The 18,227-nt window shown below is 42.7% G+C and overlaps 1 long non-coding RNA gene across 1 annotated transcript in view; it reads left to right on the top strand.

Moving 5' to 3' along the window:
• The window catches only part of LOC132244516 (uncharacterized), a 152,532-nt gene extending 135,027 nt beyond the window's left edge, over window positions 1-17,505 (top strand). Inside the window, exons 3-4 of the long non-coding RNA XR_009456072.1 lie at window positions 3,588-3,800; window positions 17,393-17,505. This is a non-coding gene — a long non-coding RNA (uncharacterized LOC132244516). The remainder of the gene's footprint in view (window positions 1-3,587; window positions 3,801-17,392) is intronic.
• The last annotated feature ends 722 nt before the right edge of the window (window positions 17,506-18,227 follow it).

Raw genomic sequence — 18,227 nt, 5'->3', positions numbered from 1 at the left:
TGGTTTCAGTGCTGTGCCTCCTGATTTTACATCAGTGACAGCAAAGTCTGGTCTGAGCCCCAGGCCTATGGTGAAGCACCTTCGGACATGTGCCTGCCTCTAGTTAAAGCAACGGCTAGACAGGCTGCTATAAAGGAAGTCACAGAAGTGGACAACCTAATGCTGAGATTCCTGCCATGAGAGGCAGTGGTCAGATTTTGGGGGCCCACATGCAAAGATGTCCCCTGACCTATGGCTTTTTCAGTATGGGTAGGGAGGGGGAGCAGAGGTTTTCTTTGGCTGTTTGGGGTTTTTTTGGACATGGAGGGGGAATTATTTTTTTGGTCTTTAATACCATAATCCTTTTCTTATTAGGAAATCTCCCTCCTGTTAATGGAAAATTAAAACATAATGGTGGCATTTGCTTTGGCATTGTGGAGCATAGGAAAAAACGATGGTAACTATTTGTATTAGACTGCATATTTTGCCAGTTGCCTTTTGGAAGAACTAGCCTCCTGAATTGCGACTATTTTTAGAAGACTGATGTTATCTAACCATTCCCATGAAACTCCTCACTTCAAACCACGCCAGAACTGGCAAGGAAAATCCATCTGCTGAGAACTTGTCTTCAAAGTCTGTGCCAATGCACACCGTGCTTTGTCCTTTAGGGAGTCAAGGAAAGGCCGTGGTGTATGCAACAGCTTCAAGCAAGCTAGGTCGGCTATGCGACAGCATATAGGGCAGCAGAAATATTGGTCAATATAGAACTGCTGGTCAATATAGAACTGGCAATTGGTCAATATAGACCGGTACTTGGCCAGTTGCAGCCATTGAGATAATGCGCCTGTGGAAATGCCTAATGACAGCACTTCATTGCAATTGTAAATTGTAATTACATCTCACAGAAGGACCTGGAGGGAACATTTAAAATACCGCGCTGCTTCAGGGTAGGGATTTGGAAGAAATGTGACCTATTTCACAGCAAAGCGGCCACATCGTCATTTTGCCGGTCTCGCCTTTTTCAGAGCGGGTTTCAGATATTTCACAACCTGTTCAGGAGTCGTCTGATATGCGGCTATTCATAAAGAGCTGCGCCCGTTTGGGATTCAGGAAAGCCGAACCTGATCTAGCCCTCTGGCTAAAACCAGCAAGTCGCCGAACCCAAGGCACGGCTGTTTGAAAACAATCAGTAAACACTCCTCCGTGGCATGCCTGATGTTTGATTTTTCTCTGACGGTCTAATGCAAGTCATGGAGTGACTTGTATTGATTTTTGTGGGGGTTTCAGTCAGGCCCCAAAGAAAGAGAATAATTTTCCCTTATGAAAACACTTTGTGAAAATAAAAGGTGGACAGGGAAGTGGAAAATCAGAAGATAATTTCAATTTTATGCTAGTAGCATACATTGTTGATGTAAATCAAGCCCATCTAATTAATACAGCCATTGCTACCCCCTCTCCCAAAAAAGAAAAGCAACCCAACAAACCCTAGGCAGACTGGGGAACTGCTGGGCTCACAGTAAAATGACTTCATACTCAATGTTGGCTGTTTGCAACAGCTGGCAGGCTTATTGTTCTTTGTCATCGGTTTCCCCTCCAAAAGAATAATATTCAACAGAGAGCCAGCATTAAAACTCAAAGATGTTCCCACTTCCTCAGGCATGATGCCGATTGTTCCTTTTGCATGCAAAAAAAAATGGGAAAATCTTTGTCTCGTGTTTACTTGATATTTCTGAATGTCTTACTAATTACCGGCTACACGTACTGTCAGTGCTGGATTTATGCTTAAGCTACTTAAGCTACAGCTTAGGGCCTCACAATATAAGGGGCCTCTAAATAAGACAAAAAAATTGGACATTTTCATTCCTCTGTGTGTGTGTGTGTGTGTGTATATATGTGTATACATATATCTATATATGTGTGTGTATGTGTGTGTGCGCATGTGTGTATGGCTCCACAGTTATTATTCATATTGAGTTCATACATTTATGCAGAAATAACAAAAATTCATCTTAAAATATCATGAAAATCCACTTTTGTGGATTTCATGGATTATTTTTATTGTATGGGGCCTCTTAAAATGGACATAGCTTGTCCTAATCTGGCACTGGATACCGTGCATATATGTCTACATGTAAGGCCATGTTTTTAACTATTTCTGTCTCTATATAGTGACACCCGCTGTCCTTATTTTGCTAAGCAGAGGACATGGTAGATTTGGACTTTTACAAGCTAACTGAATCAGAGATGCAGAGCATAAGCTCTACACCTATTTTGCTATACTCTTTACAAACAGAATAAGTGATGGTTTCTGCTTCAGAGAACCTGGACCAAATGGCGAAAGGATAGATCAAGGGCTGGTGATGGGGGAAGTGAAACAACATAATACTACTGATCACAGAGACTTGCAGTATATTGTATGTTTTCATGTTACAGTGGTATTTGTGTTTAAGCTGCTTCCCTATACCACCTGCATAGTCGTGCAATGTCCCTATTTGTATTGCAGAGCCTGCATCTCAATGATCTTCATGCCTCATTCCCTGATTTGTATATACAAATACTGTTTTGTGAATACAAACTGATGTGGTTCAAAACCGCCCAAGTGCAAAAGTAAGACGTATTAGAAATTGCCCTCTTGGTGTGTGGGTGAGTGTAGCATTCATTGACTGTAGATGCATACATGTACTTGCATACAGATTTGGCACCTAAGATACTGTCCAAAAAGTAAGTTACTCCTTTTTTGCAGTTGCTATTTTTCTCTTCCTTCTCTTCACTATGTTTCTAGATATGTGCTTTCTGAGCTCCTCCAGAGCCCTTTCCCGTGTCATATCTGAGTAGTGTAATCTCTGCCAAGCAGCCTGTCTGCCATTCCTAGCCACCTGCCTGACAGCTGTAAGAGCACAATCCCTGTGAGCGTTCCCGAGGAGGCCCCTCTCACAGGGGCGATTTTTATAGCTGATATCTTATTTAGTGCAGCAATGCCCTGGACACAGCATGGTGTCTTAAGGAAGACCCAGCCCCTGCCCCAAGGGGCTTGCAGACGGCAACAGGATCCGCAGTTTGGACTGGCTGATGAGGTCTGGATTCACAAAACAGGTTTCCAGTTGTTCCCGAGACCCTTCACTTGTGTACTGGGCACCCCAACTTAGCTCTGCAAAGGACGATGGAGTGAAAACATCTGGCTCTTAATCCAGCGTAGGGGAATGGATCCCTGATTTCACCCTTAACCACATCATCAGTGGACCAAATAACACGGATGATAATATCCAGGCTGAATACACACAGTGAAAAAGCCCAGGGCTGAATCTGTTCAATCTTTGGTTATTTAGCCCACCCACCCTCCAAAGTGAGGTTTGTGGAGGAGATGCAAAGCATCCTGGGATGCTGGGGGACTGCGAGTTAACTTGAATCTGGAGGGGATCTGGGACAGAAGTTCAATATATCGATTTAACCTAAATCAGTTCAATCTAATACTACATCTGTCCAGGTTTATCTTAAACTGGTTTCAGCCATTTTGAAAGCGGTTTATATGTACTGAACTGCTCTTGTGTTACAGATGTGAACCAGTTTCTGATTGCTTATACCAGTTTGTGTGTCATTTGTGTTCCTAGCCCCAAGGTTGATTTACCTGCTCCCTACCAACATCATGGACCTGCTTACAGGGCCCCTCTGACGCCTACGCTGGATGGAGGAGGTGATCCCCGCACACAAGAATGAATGAAGACCGTTCTGGTATCAATACCAGAAAGACAGACAATCCCGTGGAAAGAACATTTTAACTTCCCTGGACAGTCCATCGCTGACCTCAGGGCAGCTATTCTTAGGTAACAACACTTTTTAAAAACAAGCTTGATTGTGGAAGAAATGTATCCACACCCAGGGTTGTATTTAAGTATGGTCTCAATAGAGACTACGGATGCTTATCTTTTATAATCCCCATGTCCCTTCCCATGGGTTAACTGCTTTGCTGTTTTCTGCCCTGCCTACCTTCCCACCCTCTTTTTTCCTCCCCACTCTCCTACCCTTTGTATTTTAATCACTACTTTTTATTTAGCAGCTCTGCTTCTTACAGTCCCTTCACAGCGTCTGATGAAGTAAGCTTATGAGCTTAGACTCAAGTTCTCTGATTTAGTCAATAATGGTGCAAATCTACCCTGCTTTCTCCCTTAACCAGAAAGTTTAGGGACCTCAGGGTCTCCTTCGTGCGACTGCTCGTGGGCAAGGGTTGCGTTTGGGTACAGTTTGGGCAGCGAGGGAGAACCTCACACAAGGGCAAAATGCAAACTGTGCACTGTAAGAAGGATGCGTGCCCCCGAAAGCTTGGAAAGAAAGATAATTGGGTTTTTTTTCAATGTCTTAGCTGATCTAATAGAAGGTATCATCTCTGAACCAAGAGTTTTAGAGTTTTTCATTCCAGCTGTGGACTACTGCAGTCATAGAAAATTGTCTGTGTATACTGGGCAGGGGCTTATGCAAAGAGGTGGGTTTTCTGAAATAAATATTTGGGCTGCCTAAGTAGGACGAAGAATCTCCCACCTCCTGTTAGCCCAGATGTCCATTAGTAGGCTGCAATCACTGAATGCCTTCCATTAGGGTTACAGCAAAGCCAGGCTGGAGAGAGTAAGCAGGAGGACGGGAGTGTCATGGGATCTGGTCATGCTGTTAGCATGCGAGTGACCATGTCGACAGGAGCATGGGGCAGGGGTATTTGAAGGTCAATGTTCACTGTCATATTAAGAGCTGGAGTATGCCTCTTGTAAACTGTGAATCACTTCTTCTCCTTTTTATATACCCCATGACCACCGTATTGCAACCCTGCTTGCTTCATTTGAATTAAGCTTGATCCAAGCTAGTATAAAAAAAGAGTTTCAAATCCAACATGAAGTACAGAGCCCTTTTCCCTTGGTATAAGCTGTGGACAATTTACTGTAGGATAGTGCAATACAGTGCATTTTACTATATCAAGTTCATTTGATATACCTGTTCCCAGTGTTTGTGCAGAGTTACTACTAAAACCAGAACATTTAAAGCTGGTTTTATATTTACAGAGCCTATGTCTGCTTTGTAAATGATGTTCCCTACCCTTCTTTTCCTTGTTTTACTTTTCTCTCCTTTCTTTCCCTTATGGTCTGATGCCATTACTTACTCCATTGACCATTTGTTACCTAAATCTTGGCCAAATAGCCGGGAAGGATTCCCAGGGGTGGAATAGCAGGTAGTTTGGCAAGGAAACAGCAGCAGTGGTTTTGCTTGGAGAGATGAAATACTAGACAAAACACAAGAATATATAGAGGGGAGGGCAATCCTGCAGTTGACAGAGAAGCTAGTGGGATTGTTTCATCTCTAATGAGAATACCATGCTCTTAGTGATGCCCAAGGACACAAGGAGCTACCTACATGGATCTAGCAGTGGGCTTGGGGCTATAGACTGTACTCTTCAATGCAGGGATTCACTTGCTTTGTCTGTGCAAAGCCACAAAGAAGTATGGGTGTATCGTACAAGCATTGGGACAAACCAACTGGTACAATTTGTTTTCTTCGGAGCCAGGAGAGCTTCCTAAGTCTTCAACAATACTGGTCTGGACCTAGTTTCAGCCTTGGTGAGCTTTAGCAGTTTGCAGTTCTGCCGGAGATTTAACCTGCTATGGGATTTCCTTGACATAGAGCTGCTTTTTGGGCCAGTTTGGCTACTTTTTCTCTCCCACTTAAAAGTTTTATTGTCAAGCTGCTGCAAACGTGTTGTAATTTTGGAGTAACCTAAGAAAAGGCAGCTACAGCTGCACTTTGTGTGCTGCCAGAGAGAGCTGTATTGGCAGGTTTCCGTCAATCCTGTTACTACAAGTTCTACCCCAAGCAGCAATTCTGGCAAGCTCCAAATTTGCATTAAGTTCATCTTAGTTCAACCCGGCAAAAGCTGCCAACAGTTCAGTAGCTCCTTCAAACAACTGGAATCTCAGTCAAAAGATTTAAACGAACCCATTTAACCTTTTTAAGGAGGCGCTCTGTGGATAGCGCTTTATTTTTCCCAAATATCCTCAGTTAAGCCATTTCTGTGATATTCTTCCTGGGTGCAGAAGATTTAAAGCTCCACTTTGTTTGCTTTCAGCATAATATGTAACAGCTAATGAATGAACTTTTAACAAAACAGCACAGAGCATATACTTAGTAGGTTTACATAAGTCTGTTGTCTTTTCCGTCGCTTACTCAACGCAGTCTTAGATGACAGCATTAAAACAAATATTTGCAAAACTCCATTCTTTAAACAAATTTTGCCAAACATGACCCAGTATTAATCTGTTTTGTTAGATATTATCAACATTCTCATTGTTCTGAACCCACTAAATGGAAAGGCTTTAGGTTTGAAACTAACAGTGCTCAGAAGGATATTTTTTCCATTAATGGAAACCCTAAGCATCATTCTGCAATATCCTTAAAACCCCCAGCACCCAATAAAGTCATACGCAGTTGAGGGCATTCAGCAGCCATGGTTATTAGAGTTGGTTGAAAACTCTCTTCAAAAGACTTAGGAACCCCCCCCAAAATATATATATATGGTTTTGTTAAATTTAGAGTGAATTTCACTGAAAATTTGAAACGTCCTCAGGGTGTTCCTTCAGACTTCATTTCTTTTAGTAGAAAATTCTGCCATTTTTATCACAGGTAACGTTTAGTATAGTCACAGTTTTTTCACAGGAAATAGACTGCAAAAGTAAATCCGCATGTTCATAAAAATCCCATACAACAAAGTGCATCGTGACCCTTGCGCAGACAGTTGTATCGGTGCAAGACAGGTGCAAAATAGTCCCATTCGGATTTGTAGTATTTTATTCTCCTTTTACGCTGCTGCGAGCCATGTCCCAGGGCATGGGAGAAGTGGGCCTTGTGCCTCTCAATACCAATCCCATCAAACTTAAAGTGTCCTCGTTTAAGCTAGTTGCTGGGGATCCTAGTTGCAGTGAAGCATGGTGGCTTGTCCAAAGCTTTGAAGAGAGTTATGCAGATGAGTTGATAACAAGCTCGTGTTTTTCCTCCTGCCCGTCCTAGGAAAGGGTAGGGTCTGCACATTTCCCTTGCATATCTGAAGAGGGACGGGCTGGGGGGAGATGCAGGCCATGATAAGGGCTAGGGTGGTGTAGCGTTGATGCAACAACATGGATCCACCAGGCAAACCTCTCCATACAAGATATTAAGTCAGTATATCTGCTAACATTTCCTTTGCAGGGGGGAAGTCGAACCCCACCTCATCTCTGCAGCATGGAACAAGGTCGCTTTGTACTGGCTTCTGTGGGAAAAGTCAGGCCTCGGGGGTTGAAAAACCAAACAAAGCGATTCTTTTTTCACACGCGGACCACCAGGCCTATATGTGAAATGTGAAGTATGTATATAGTAGGTGGCAGCACTTTGTGTTCCTCCTGCCATCATTGACCATTGTTTGGAACAAATGCAGATGCTGCCTTTGAATTTAAAGATACGTTTGTAGCGGGTTTTTGGGGGGCTTTTTTGACACCCCCAGAATTTCTTTCACATGACATTTTCTAGGATTTTTTTCCATCCTGGGGCTGCCTTCTTTTTTCCCCTTTCTTTTTCTTTTGAAGAAGGCTCAGGGCCCACCAGTGTTTAAAATAGCATGTAAGCCACCTTATCCCACACTCCCAGCGAGATGCCTTGCCGTAGCACAAAGTGCACCCACCTATGGGACAGAGCCACCATGGGCATGAATAAGTAGGGCTCCGTTATTGTTTGGCCCAGATTTCTGCATGCGGCGTACATCAAAGGGCAGTCAGTGTATGGGGCGCCAGCAATTGGTGCTTAGCTGGGAGAAAAGGGACAAAAAAAATCAAAAGAAGGAGAAATGGGCTGAATTATCTGGATGCGTTCAGCATCCAATCAAGCTTGTGAAACATGCATGGCATGCACTTTAATTTTGGCTTGATGCTGTTGAACCCTTTTGACCTGCTAAGGCTAACAAAACTCTTGGCTTTTCATAAAGGGCTTGCAAACTGAGCAGAGTTGGTGCATTTACCGCCCGTGATCGTACAGTAACAAGCTGGCTGTTTATGTTCCAGGGTGCCCCAAATGTGCGGGGCATTTTGCAGAGAGAAAGCAGGCTTAGGAGAATGAGCGGCCTAAGAGGTAGATGATGATGATGATGATGATGATTAAAGCAGTGACCAAGGTGATGTTAATACAACATCAGTCCCTCTCCAGTTTCAATGCAAATACTAAAGCAAATATCTTGGCAATGATTCAAACTATTTTTATATCATTGCTGATGACTGAGTATTGAAAAACTCCTTCCAATGGTTGGGTCTCCTGGACTGAGGTTGAAAATAATTTCTCTAAGGATAGGAGAAGAAATGCTCTGTGACTCCTTAAAAAAAATACCAAAAGCCTTGCACTTTCTATAAGCAGTTTAGACCTAGCAGCCCATGCAGTGCCTGAGGACTGGTGGAATAACTTCATCAGTCCTCAGGGTGATCGAGGTCCGTGATGGGCAAATACCTCGTTGCTCCTGACGGGCAAGGTGAAACAGGCTGCAGGGACAAAAGGATAACTATGATTCCCTGATTCTCACCCCCTCATGTGCAGATTTAATTTATGCTTTAGTTAAAAGGTTTCCTCTCCTCTCTTTCCAGTCCCTGCTACTGACCTGCTGCCTGACTCCTTTGACGATAGGCACATATTGTAGCACACGAGGCAGTGGATTCAGCAGGCAGAACTGGGATGGGATAGCCTTGCCTTGACATAGCTTTGCCTTCCACCCCCCCTAGTCCCAATGCATTGCTTACTATCCTAGTGACCCAGTCCAAGCGATGGAAGTTGGCTGGTTCAACAGACCGGTATCACCTACACTAAAAATAACAGCACAGACCTTGGATGGAGATGGTGTTTTTCAGCTGCAAAGCACTTTAGGAATATCAACCTTCCACCTGCTATTCATGTCGAATATATCACCTGGTGCAGCAAGGTGGTGTGGAGTGGGTATTATCTTATGTGTACAGATGGTGAAAATGTGTGTGGGAGGAAGAGAGGGGTAAATGATTCATCTGCGGGCATACAAATCAGTCAAAGCTGGGGCCTTGCCTGGCGAATTGCTGCCTCCCAGTGCCCCGCTCAGGAGAAGTGTTGGATACTATGGAGAAAATAAGAGTGACAGCATAGCTCATGCTGCTAAAAATAAGTAGGCATGGGAAGGAGGGATGTCACTCTACTTCCCAAGGTGACATCTAGATTAAATGCCAATCACCTAATTAGGTGATCAGGTTAGATCACAGCCTAAAAGGATCTGTCAAGCCCAGTTAAAATATTCAAAAATGCTCAACGTGTGCTGGGTTGAATTTAAAACGGAGCGATCTTTGGCCAGGCAGGCTCGTGGGCCTTTTTGTCTTCATTTGCTGTAGATATTAAAATGCCGGGTTGGTGGATTTATTATATGGGCTGGACTAAGTATCTTAACCTTTGTGGATCTGATGATGATGATGATGATGCTTGTGTGGCTGTAGTAGCTAGGAGCCGTAGTTGTGAACCAGGACCACCCTGTGCTAGGGGCTGTACAAGCTTTGAACAGGAAGATGGTCACAATCTAAATGCAAATGGAGAGAGAAGAGATGACCACAAGGAGATGGTGAAATCAGGTTGTTAGTTGGCCTGGTAAGTCCTTTTACTCCTGGAGAGCAATCCTGATGGGACTATTTGCCAAGCAAAGTAATGCTCTCCATGAGTAAAGGAACAGGATATTGGCTCTACCGGGGTTATACTTGTGCAACCAAAGAACAGAAATATTACTTATAGGGCTAACCACAGCCAAATAACATCTCGCACATTGAATAAGAGAATTTGTGCAAACAACTGTTCACCACCAGCCCGTTGAGTAAATTGTTTTAAAAATGGAAAAATAAATCAATAAAGTTGAAAATCCACTGAACAGATTATTTGCTTAACTTATCTGCTAGTTGGTGAGACAGAGAGGGCAAGAGATTTTTTTATCTGGAGAGAAGCGTTAAGTACTAACAAACTGTATTTGAATAAACCTGGAATCTGAGATTTTACTTGGCTGGACTTTTCAAAAGTCATAAGTTGGATGGTAAAACAATTGGATTGATTTGCATGTTTGTTCTGCTCCAAGAAAATAAATTTGTACCGGGACTGAACTAAACAAAGGTTTATTAGCATGTGTTCCCTTTAGGATTTATTATTACCTGGCAATATAGTAATATTCATAAATCATATCCGAGTTTCCAAATTTCCGCAGTTGTGACCTAGGGAAGGAACCCTTAACAACTTGCTGAGAGACTTGAAATTAAACTCAGCTGTAACGGCATTGTGACTAATTTATGGTTGGTTTGGTTGCTACAGAGATGCTTTCAAAGGAAGCAGAGTGTATGGTGAGGGTAAGAAAAACGGTAGTTTGGCAACATATAATTGTTGTAGTAGAAAAGATATATTTAATGTTTTGTTGCTTTATTGAACGTGGCAGAATAGTCTGGTCCAGAAAAAGAAAATTGAAGTACATAAGGGAATATGTAAATAGTAGGCCTTCAACCAAACAAAATTGGGAAAATGTCAAAGATGAAATTAAACCGTTTAACTTGCTGTTGCTATATTAAGTTTCCATCATAGGCAGAATATTTATATTTAAAAAATGCAGTATATCATCATCTTTAGAATAGGTTTCTCTGACAAGAGGTAAAATACTGTTCATAGTCTGGAAACCGTATGCATTCACTGGTATGCGCTGAACAGTGATTTTTTTTTTAAACTATACACAACCTCATGGAAAACTGTTTTCATGTGAATGCAGCTTTATAACTTCATTTGAGATTGTTTATACCGAGCAGAGATTAATGACAAAGCCTGGGGTTTTGAAATTATTACACATATTTATTTCTCCTTTAGTTTTTGTTGCCACAGAATGAAAGGGAGAAAAAAATGATTCCCCCCCGAGTAATTAGAGACCTGACCTTTCAGTTCTGATGTAGGCAAAACTCCTGCTAAACTCAATATGTGCTGCAATTCAGATCATATGTACCTGATTTTAATCCATGCCTTCATTCAGCTCTGGAGGGGGTTGAAGATGGATGTGATTTCAGGGACACCCAGGGAGCTTGCAGTTCCCACCACCAAGATCAAATTTGGGCCTAAAGTTCTGCAAGGTTTGGTTGACTTTGGCTGCTTTTCAATGGTACTAATCCAAGTAGATTTCTTTGAATTGATTTCCAAATTTAAGCCTTTTTTTATGTGCCATCTGTAAGGAAAATGCAAACTGTAGCTAATTCCTGCTTGGCATTGAATAACTCCTGTTTCCAATTAGCGTAGCCTTTTTGTACTCCATTTTTTCAAATGATCCTACTAAACACAAATGTTAAAATGCCAGCTCAGCCCATAACTCATCACTGTATGTTTAAAAGAGAGAGAGAAGGAGGCTTGGTTGACATGTGGTTAGAAGAGTCCCAATAAAATGTAGTAGATAAAAATGCTGTTCCTCTTTCGTTGTCCTACGTCTCCTGCCATAAATGGCCGGGGCCTCAAGGGGTCGGTTTTCCCACCAAGCAGTTTATCGGTTTTGTACTCTCGATGTTATCACTCTGCCTCAGAAAAATCAGGTTCACGGAGCTCACCAACATGTGTCCTGCAAATTGGTACGTGCTTCAGAACATCATTGAATCTGTTCAGGAAAAGAAATATAGTTTTCAAAGTTATCTCCCCATGTCTTCTGAGATACAATCTCAGGGGCCATGGAGCTTCAGGAGCCCTCGGGAAGCGATTATGGGAACAAAATTAATTTCTACCTTCCTCTCCATGAAATATTTTAAGCCAGGCATTAAAAGTACAGACTCAGTGGGTGCATCGCCATGCGTGCTTTAATGCACATTAGTCTATTTTAATGTGCATTAAAACGTCACAAAAACACGTGCTCTTTAGCTAATGCATATTAAAATAGGCTAATGCACCTTTTTCTAGTACCTCACAATGGAGGGCATTTATACACATAGTTTTTGGTCCCGTGATGCGCCGGAGAAACGCTACTTTGGAGCAGACTCGGTTCATCTTCCAACAGTATGAAAGGTCAGGTCTGTGTGGCGTACAGATGTATAGGCGGCGAAAGGCACGTCAGTACGCAGAAAATGGCACTGGTGCACTTTTGAACTAAAGCACCTTTTATGTGTTTCAGTTCAAAAGTGCACTGCCACCATTTTATCAGCCCTTCAGTCACAGCACTGGGTGCTTTTCATAACCTCCAGTGCGGCAGCACTTGCATGTGTAGAAATGCCTGGAGGTACTAGATTTAATGTGCATTACCTAAAGCGCATTAATGAATGTGTAGCCATCCTCAGGTTTTTCCATTCTAAGACTGGCTGTGGGCACTGAGACCTTGCCTTCATCTCGGGGAACACTTCTTGGCTTTTACCTGGAAAACTACTGTTTGGGTGGTTTGTGTGGTGCGAGTTTTTGTTCGGTCGGTGTTGGAAAGTGGAGAAACAAACACCCCAGTGCTAGGATCAGGACCTTTGCCTGACTCTGGGATGGCAGGTTGTTTCCTGGCTGCTTTGGACCCGAGAGGGCTGGCTCCATCCTTGCAGGTGTCTCACTGGTACAGCACCCATGATGTTCAGGGACTGGTGTCTCCTCCCAAGTAGGAACCAGCTGGAGGTCCTCTGTCCCGGGGCCTGCCCAATCCTCAGGGAAGTCTCCAGGGAAAGAGGTTTATCGTTTGTAGTAAAATTACCTTAAATTTGGAGTCTGGGTTCTTCACCAGGACCTCTCAGTGGTCCTGAGAGATTCCTTCCCTTTATTCTTCTCCTTCTTTCATTCATGGATGGTGAGGACACACTGGTAGGAGACTTTCTCAGCTACTTAGTGATGAAGAGAAGCCTGTAAATTTAACAGGCTTTTCCTATGAGCCAAAGTTGCAGTTGCTAAAAACTTGACTTGCTTCTTCTGCCCAGCCTACTTATTCAACGCCGTTTGAAACAAGAGGCAGCAGCAGACGGGCCTCAACCACTAAGTAGGGAGCTCCAGAAGCTCTTGCTTCTACCATCACCTTTGCTTCCCTGTCGCCATCTGCAAGCCATGCCAGGAATTGCTGAGCTATATTGCAGATACCTTTTGTACCTCGAGTATTAAAATTGGAAGAAAAAAAAAATTAAGCATCAGTAGAAAAGAGTGCTTGCAGTTTGTATGCCAGTAAGCAGATGCTGCTGTAGCAATTAAGTTGCTATCAGTTTAATAGTGGAAATGAAATGAATCGCATGCATTGCATACATCTGCTGCTTCAAAGAAGAGTTTCCGAGATTTTATACTTTTGGGGCCTTCAGCAATGGTGAAACATCCTCCTGATTGGTGCAACGGAGAAAAACATATGCAGTTATGAAGCGAATGCAACACATTTTCTCTCAAAGTTATATGGTAGTTAGCTATTGCCAATAGTTACTGCCTTTGGAGTACCCATTTATCTACAGTTACAGCACACGCATGGAAGAGTTAGAGAGGCCTTTAAGATGTTGGTAACCGCTACTGGTGTTAAGTGGTATCAAAAGACAAAGGAAAAGAACTGCATATAAGTCCTAAAATAAATACGGGCACGGGAAAGTGGTTCTGAGAAATAAAGTGGTATATTTTTCTGTCTGAAGTATATAAGGAGGGAAAACTTAAGAGCTGTCTTGAACCAGTTCTTTTTAAAATACCTCACTAATGGAAACAGCATTTTTTTTTCTTGCGCTGCAGTTTTCTGAGAAATGTATCTGAATTCTTAGACTTTTGAAGCTACTTTGCCTGTCACTTCAAGCGAGTAATGAAGGATTAGGTTTTTTTCTTATGGAAAGCTGGCATTTTTCAGGGTGGACTATGAGAGCTGCTTCATAGTGGATCTATTTTCTTTTTTGTTGTTGTTGTTCATCTGCATAACTCCCGTCACCATTAATCAAGGGTTTGCAAGGATGTCTTGAGGAGAGACTAGGACCATAAAAATAAAGTCAGGCAGTTCTGGTGATAGATGAACCTTGCAAGTGTTGAATATCTGGCTGAGATGCTTATCTGAGTTTATCCCCACCTGTTTAGATTGCAAATAGCACCAAAAAACTCTGTTCTTTGGAGTTTTCCAAGGCTTCTGGATTGGGGCTTGAGTCAGAGATCCCATGAGAGAGAAGTGTTTTCTCATAGGGTCCCTGTCGGGAACAGAAAGTGCTGAGTTGTGCCATTGAAAGAAATAATAAAACTTTCTTTGAAAACTCAACCTTGCAAAATTCTGATCTAGTTCAGACCCAGGTCTGGTTCAAGGATTGTCTTGGTTTGTCAACTGGGTTGAGCAAATAATCTGCATGACTGCCCTCAGCACGAGGTGGGCCGATTAGACCACACCGCATAGGATCTTCTGCTTCGACGGGCGCTTGTACACGTAACAAAATTTGCCCTTTCTTGCATTTCAGCGGCATTACTGTTTGCACGGGTGGGTTTTCCCGATACTTTTAAAATCTTCCTGTTGCACTCATGACTATACCCCTTCCGGAGCCAGCCATACAAGCAGTGAACACAAATGTTTGATCAAGTCCTCTCCTCTAGACAGTGACTAAGTGGCTATGCAGTTGCTTTCCTGTATCCTGTACTTGCCCAGCCTCAAGTTTCCACCCTGCTTTCTGTTCTGCTCCTGGTTCCTGCCTGACCAAAATCTGGCTGTAGCTCAGGACGTCTTGGCTGCAGTCCCTGATGCATCCATCCCCGCTTATTTTAGAGAAGTGCTTTAGTGAAATGCCACTATGCAAGTTGAAAAGGCCATTAGTGGAGCTGGCACCTATCAGAAATGCCTTGATTTTGTGGATTAAAAAGAAATGTGGGTGATTATTCAGATGACATTACTCAAATGTTGTAATGCCTTAAAACAATTTGGGATTTCCTTCCTGGAGAAGGGAGGATTATTGGATTGGCAGAGGCCTGACATGGCTAGTCCATCTCTTTCCAGCATCCCCAGTAGCTGAAGGTATAGCAAAGCCAAGCTAAGTGAAGTCTGAAGATCTAATAGCTATATGAATGTTTTTAGGCTTCTTGCTCTAGCTAGGTCTTCTGTAAAATTCAATTAAGCTAATGAAAAGAAGTCTGTCCCTTCCCACCTTGCTGTCTCATGAAGTGTCTGAATAATACTGATTTACTGTAGATGGAGTGATTAGTTTTGAGCTATTTTAGTGAGAGAGAAGGGAGAGCTCCAACCTATATGTCATTGGTCTGAGTCTCTCTCCTGCTCTCTTGCTCCTTTTTGATAAGGAGACAGGAGAGAGAGAATTACATGTTGTCTTGTCCTAGGTTATGCTGTTTAGAGTATCTTTCAATACTTGGCTGGATAACTAAAGAGGAGTTGGAACAGCAAATGAAAAAAATAAATGTGAGCAATTGTAGTGACTCAAATAGACTTGACCAGGTTAATGGATTGATATCTTTTAGCAAGCTGCTCCTACAGAGAAAAATGCTGGCCCAATGGAAAATCCTGCAGAGGACCATTGTGTGAAGGAGCAACCTATCTACCTAGGTCTTAGTTTATTGGACTTGTTTCCTAAAATAGATAATGTGCTTTCTGCTTTTTTCCAACTTTTATGTTTGTTATATCATCATTCAAGATATTACTGAGGCTAGAGCTTAATATGATAGAGAAAAGAAACAAAAATGAGCAAGAGAGAACATTTGGTTTTAAAAATCATCAGCAGCAGCTCTTGGGAAAAATATGACAAATTGTACTCAAATGAAGTATAGCATGGCTCTGCATGCTGAATATTTATTGTGTGGAGTCAGTATCAAAAACCAGAGTAAAAGAAGTACATCTAAGTCTGGGAATCAGCTCAGGCGTGATCTGAGAAAGCCATCCCCTGTTGACCAAGACAGTGTAGTATAAATAGGGACTACCTGAATCCCCATTTGGCAACCTTCTCGATGCATCCTTTGTGAAGACTGTGGGTATATTTTTTGGATCTTAAAATGTTTACCTACTCGACAGCAACTTTATGCATAGCTAATTGCACTCTCCCTCTTCTGCAATATATTTTTATACTGATTTCTAACGATTCCTTTGTGTCAAGATTGAATGCATTTATTCCTCCCATCTCTTTTGCTGAATCTGATGTTTCTGGTCAAGCCCAGGGTCTGCTGTTACAGACCATGACTGGGTACACATGTTATGTCACCAGAATCCAAATGGTATTTTTAAGGCACACAATACGTGGTTAACTAGATATATCTCGGTCCTCTCATTTAACCTTAGACCTATCTCAGTTCATTACTTCCAGAATTTAGATTGGTGCAGTTCAGCTTCTCTTTCTTTACCAGTGCTTGGTCTCACAAAATATCTCCGAGATATTTATATATGCATTTTTAAAAGAGCAGTGCTGGTCATTTGCACATTTTATTGAAGGGGCAAATATCCGTACGTTATACTAGTCTGCGAATGGATCTGATTACAGTTTGGAAGCATAACAGTAACGGAAAATGAAACACTTCACTGGTTTGCTTTGCGTTTAAAACAAGCTATTTTTATTTTTCCAATTGCCGTTTCTATTTACATCACGGTACCACCTGGAGGTTGCAAATAAGCTCGGGACATTGCATCTACATGTTGTATGCGCACGGAGCAAGAGGCAGGTCCTGCCTCAAACAGTTTGTAATCCAAAAAGATGAAACAAAAGGTGTGAGAAGACAAATGTATGGGGTGACTTGCCCCAAACCACACAGCAGGCTGGGGACAGAGATAGAAACATGACCCAATTCCCAGCCCTTTCCCTACCTAGTTGTCCATACTGCCTATACGCTATAGCTCCACATGATTCTGGCTTATTCCAGCTGTAACCTGGGCTGAACGCTGTGTGTCTGGACGTCTTCTTCCTCTCTTGGAGGATATTTTAATGGACGCATGTCAAGGATGGTTACCAGACCAAGGGTTCTTCAGCAGGAGATGGACAGAACTGTTGTCATTTGTCCTTTTTTAAGCACTCTAAGGGAAAGCCTACTTTTCCCTACCTTTTTGATATTGCGCTCAAGAAAAAGTGAAATCTTGCTGTTATCTACAGAAAAACCACAGCCTCTCTATAGTCCCATAGCACAGGAGCTGGGGATGCTACCTCTTAGCAGACGCAAGTACTTCGGTCCCCTGCTTGTTTGAGCCATTTTCTGCTCACATTGCTCCTACAAGCAACAATTTGGTGGCAGTTTTGTTTTTAATATGGAGCAAGATCATTCAAGGAACTTAAGTTAGAGACGGGCTTCATAGAAGATAGCAACCTTTTATTGATGCCAATTCCTCCGTTAGCTCAAGCGGCAGATGCCTGTGTGGTGGTGTCAAGCCTTGATGGCTACTGGTGACCCACGTGGGTTGTCACCAAGATAACATGCATACAGTCTTTAGATCCTCGGTCTTATACTGTGTTTTCTCCTTGCGTAGGCTGTGGATGGACCTGCTCTGTGAATGAAGAGTACGAGGCTGAAGGACTCCTGCCTCGCTGGTCGCGGAGGATGGAAGGTGAGTAGTGACGGAGGCTGAAATTGCAAGAAGAGAAAGGAGGGTCTTGGAGGGGAAAGGCAGATCATGTAGGAGATGATGGGTAAGTCCCTTGACATGAGATTTGTCACAGGCAGTTATTAATTGTGGTTTTCTGGACCTCTGGAAACCTGTAGTCCAAGTGCAGAGGGGCTGAGCACACAGGCAGCTGTGCTTTGAACCTGCAAAGAGCTAGAGGTGATATCTTTTATTAGACCAACTAAAAAAATGTCTTTATTTGCAAGCTTTTGGCCACACACTGAAACACAAGGTCCTTGGTGTTTCCAACTGCACCAGAAATTGCTGGATGCTCTTGACCATAATCTCTCCACGTCCCAGTTCTTCATCTCACAGGATGTTGTAAAAATGAATTAATGAGCGCGATGCCTTCAGAGGCTACATTGACAAGCACGGTGCAGCACCTATTAGGAAACCAGTCATTTTGTGATGCAGTTTTGAACGGCATGTATTAATTTCTAAAGCCTGTCTTTTTGGGAATGATTGTTGCTGTTGCTGAAACAGTTATTGAGGCTTCATTTCTTGCATGCTTGTGCCCTGCATTGGCATACGAGGTCCCAGTCAAGCCACATCCCCGGTGCGGAGGTGGTATGATACCCCACAAGTAGTCCCAGTAATTAGCCCACAGAGTATAAAGCTACTCAACATGAGAGAGGATGGGCAGACACTAGTAGGTAGAAAGACATTTAATCGGTTTGCCGTGTTTCCAACCCCCTTGGGG

Source organism: Alligator mississippiensis, chromosome 12 (assembly GCF_030867095.1).
Source record: "Alligator mississippiensis isolate rAllMis1 chromosome 12, rAllMis1, whole genome shotgun sequence".
In the NCBI taxonomy this organism is placed as follows: domain Eukaryota; kingdom Metazoa; phylum Chordata; order Crocodylia; family Alligatoridae; genus Alligator; species Alligator mississippiensis.
The sequence above is the reverse complement of the archived record's forward strand: the minus strand, read 5'-3'. Positions and strand labels throughout refer to the sequence as shown.